This window comes from Camellia sinensis, chromosome 12, assembly GCF_055761805.1.
Source record: "Camellia sinensis isolate YWXY chromosome 12, ASM5576180v1, whole genome shotgun sequence".
Taxonomy (NCBI): Eukaryota; Viridiplantae; Streptophyta; class Magnoliopsida; order Ericales; family Theaceae; genus Camellia; species Camellia sinensis.
This window is the reverse complement of record NC_138972.1, coordinates 92,355,812-92,360,000: the sequence shown is the minus strand read 5'-3', so window position 1 is coordinate 92,360,000 and position 4,189 is coordinate 92,355,812. Positions and strand designations below refer to the sequence as shown.

At 34.4% G+C, this 4,189-nt stretch overlaps 1 long non-coding RNA gene across 1 annotated transcript in view; it reads right to left on the bottom strand.

Moving 5' to 3' along the window:
• LOC114296173 (uncharacterized) overlaps positions 1–483 on the bottom strand; it is a 578-nt gene extending 95 nt beyond the window's left edge. Inside the window, exons 1-3 of the long non-coding RNA XR_014346797.1 lie at positions 345–483; positions 198–214; positions 1–42 (exon numbers count right to left, since the gene is read on the bottom strand). The exon at positions 1–42 is cut by the window's left edge and continues 95 nt beyond it. This is a non-coding gene — a long non-coding RNA (uncharacterized LOC114296173). The remainder of the gene's footprint in view (positions 43–197; positions 215–344) is intronic.
• Positions 484–4,189: the final 3,706 nt, after the last annotated feature.

Below are 4,189 nucleotides of genomic sequence, written 5' to 3'. Positions count from 1 at the left end.
TTGATGTTCCAATTGAGATGAGACCACTCAAACATATGAATCCTAAGAAAATAAAAGAAAAACTATCAAGATAGAATCAAAAACCACAATTCATAGCTTTCATACACCAAATCAGATCAGTTTTATTAAAGCTAAACCAATACAAACAACACACAGATTGAAATAGAGAGAGAAAGAGAGATTGAAATCGATCGAACCTTTAGACGAAATCGAACTGCTTGAAGCTCAGTGAGACGGCGTAGAGATCAAGGAGAGAGAGAGATACGAGGCAGGAGAAACGTCGTAGGATTAGGGTTTGATAAGAAGAGAGATCAATCATGGAATAGGAGGGTTAGTGTATGTACCTGAAGGATGAGGTCATCGTAGATATCAGTGATCTTGTTGTAGGATTTGGAAGCCATTGCGTCGCTGTGGATCGCTCACGATGGTGTGATCACGGCCTAGGACTCGCTGTGGATCGCTCACGACTGCGTCGCTATGAACCTTTAGAGAGATTTGGGGATAAGGTAACAGAGGCGCCGAAATGAGATAGTTTAGAGGGAAATTTGAACATTGGCGAATTTGGGAGGAAGATAAAATATTAGGTGCTGTTTGGTTGATTTTTTTTTTGGAAAATATTTTTTTGAATTTTTGGTTTTAATTTTTTGAAATTTGAGATTTTTATTTTTACTTTTAGTGAATATTTTTAAAATTTTAAGCATTTTTTTAGATTTGTTTAGATTTACCTTACTTAGATGTATCAAAAAATTAAAATATTTGTCAAAAAATATTTTAAAAAATTAATAAATACACAAGAATACAAAAAATGTAATGATTTCTAAAAAAAAATTATTTTTAGTGCAGTGAATTTTTTAAATATTTTTTCACAAATATTATACTTTTAAAGTGTATTTATGTTTAGTATATCGAAATTTTTTAAAAAACATTAGAATATAACATTTAATGGAAATAAAAAAAAATACGAAAAATAAAAAAATTTAATTTTCTGAAAATCCAAACCAAACAAGCTAGTCATATCCTTCGTAAAATTATATAAAATTGACAAGTAATGTAGTTTTGATCAATTCAAGCAACACACATATTGAAATAGATGAAAGAGAGATTAAAAGTTTAGGTGAAGCTTTCAATGGCTGAAAGCAAATTCATGAGAGAGATTACGAGGAAAATGTGAGAGAGAGAAAGAGAAGAAGACGAAGAAGAAGAAGAAAAAGAAAAAGAAAAAGAAATGTGAAATTGGAATCTGAACAAACGAGAGAGAGTAATGAGAGCAGGTGGAGACAGACTAGGGTAATGGTCCAATAGTGGATCGACGGTGGTGCTCGATGGCAGTGATGCTCCTTACCCGACGACGATGGAAACAAAGCGACATAGATTCAATATCAGGAGAAGGGCAATCGGCGTAAGAGAGAGAGAGTGATGGAATGGGAGAGAGAGAGGCGTGAGAGAATCAAAAGAGAGCAGATGCGAGAGAGAGAGAAAGAGAGAGAGAGAGAGAGAGAGAGAGAGAGAGAGACGTGTTTAAGCCCTAACTCATTTTAGTGTGTTTGAAATCCCTCTAGAGTTATCACCAAATTAATTTAAAAATCCCTCCAAAAGGATAATAAATAAAAAGTAAAATTATAATAATAAATAATAGAGAGAGAAAGAGAGAGAGAAGAGTGATAAGTGAGAGAGAGACGGAGAGAGAAAGAGATAGAGATAGAGAAAGAGAGAGAGAGAGAGACAGGGAGAGAAAGAGATAGAGACAGAGACAGAGAGAAACAAAAGATTAGTAACAGATAGACAAAGAGAGAGAGAGAAAGAGAGCGAAAAGAAATGATCGAGTGAAAAACATAGAAAAAGAGAGAGATAGAGAGAGAAGAAAGATGAGCGAGAGAGACAGAGAAAGAGATAGAGAGAAGAGAGATGAGTAAGAGAGATAGAGAAAGAAAAAAGATGAGAGAGATAGAGAGAAGAGAGATGAGCGAGAGAGAGAAAAAGACGAGAGAGAGAGAGAGAGAAAGACAAAGAGAGAAAGAGATAGAGAGTGAGAGACAGAGAGAGATGAGAGATTAACGAGCGAGACAGATAGAGAGAGATAGAGATAAGAGATATGAGCGAGAGAGACAGAGAGATGAACGAGAGAGACAGAGAGAGATAGAAAGAAAATAGATGAACGAGAGAGAGAAGAGAGATGAGAGAAAGATACGAGAGAGCAAGAGAAGAGAGATAAGCAAGACAGATGGAGAGAAGAGAGATGAAAGAAAGAGACAGAGAGAGAAAAGAGATGTCAGAAGAGATAGATAAGTGAGAGACACAGAGAGAGAGAGAGAAAGAGTGATGAGTGAAAGTAATTTTTTAGTTTCCTTTCAGCGACGAAAATATTTTTGTTGCCAAAACTATATATACCGCGACCAAACAAATTTTTAGTCGCTGAAATTAAGGTTTCGCCGACCAAACTTTTGGTCGCAAAAGATAAAAAATATTTTTTTATTTTTCTTTCAGCGACGAAAATATTTTAGTGGGCAAAACTATATATACCGCGACCAAAATAATTTTTAGTCGCTGAAATTAAGGTTTTGCCGACCAAACCTTTGGTCGCGAAAGATAAAAAATAATTTTTTATTTTTCTTTTAGCGACGAAAATATTTTTGTTGCCAAAACTATATATACCGCGACCAAACAAATTTTTAGTCGCTGAAATTAAGGTTTTGCCGACCAAACCTTTGGTCGCGAAAGATAAAAAATAATTTTTTATTTTTCTTTCAGCGACAAAAATATTTTTGTTGCCAAAACTATATATACCGCGACCAAACAAATTTTTAGTCGCTGAAATTAAGGTTTTTCCGACCAAACTTTTGGTCGCGAAAGATAAAAAATAATTTTTTATTTTTATTTCAGCGACTAAATTATTTTAGTTGCCAAAACTATATATACAGCGACAAAAATATTTTTTTAGTCGCCAATTGTGGCAAATTTAGCGACTAAATTTTTTTTAGTCGCCAATTGTGAGATTTTTAGCGACTAAATTTTTTTTTAGTCGCAAAAAATTAATATACCCCGACTAAAAAAATTTAGTAGGTAAATATTGTACTTTTACCGACTAATATAATTTTTGGTCGCCAATTCCACAACTTTTGGCAACCAAAATATTTTTAGTCGGCAAAAGTGGTCGCCAATTGTGTATTTTCTTGTAGTGAACGACGCCAAAATTTGATGAGTCGTTTCACACACCAAAAATAAATACTGAACTATACCAAATTTTTTAGAATAATGGTATGTCCAGGTATTGATCCATAGAGACAAACGAGAAATTAAACTAATTTAATTATTAGATTCCTAAATTAATTTTGATTAAAAAGATTGATGGATATTATGACTAAACAAGAATTAAATAAAATTGAATAATTAAATTGACAATTAAAATTAGGGTTTGAGATATTAATTTTTTTTAAAAAAAATGCTAGGGCAAAGAATTCACCACTAATCACATAAATGAGATTTAACATCGACCATTAATTGCAATCCGGTTTGAAATACTCAATATTTCACAACTACAAGTTTGAAATATTGATCAAGAGGGTTGTTGTATTCAATGTACAGGCATGAATCATCCCGAGTAGCACGAGGAGATTGTTCTAAACTATGATAGCAACACGACCCGTCTCTCGTAACATGACTCGTCTTGTACTTTGAACACAAACACAAAGAAAACTAATGTATGGAAAACATTAAACAATCACAGAGAGTAAAATACTTGAAGAGATGAAAAGAACAATTATTATAAACTTCTAAAACGTCCATACATTTGTTCAAACCGTTTCACAATCAAAGCTCAAGAAAAATCCCTTTACATGGCTAGGGTTTCATCAAAACCCTAGAAAAGAAGAGTCTAGCCACTCATAGAGGAGTGGAAAGAGGTGGGAGAGATGGAAAAGGAAGAAGCCCCCGTAAAAGTTCTCCTTGAAGCTTAAGGAAAAATCACATTTTCAAAACCCTAGCCTCCCTTTCCTTAAAATAATTTTCGAACTCTCTTTCAGTCTCCTCTTTTTCCTTTTATTCCGAGCAGAAAAGCCTTAAAATTTCATGCATGCAACCTTAGGTGGGCTGTTCAAGTACCCATGTAGGCCGCTCGAGCGGTGGTGGGCTGTACGTGCAGTGAAGCTTGGCCGCATGTGTGGTGAGGTGGCTGGCTCGGATTTTTCACTTC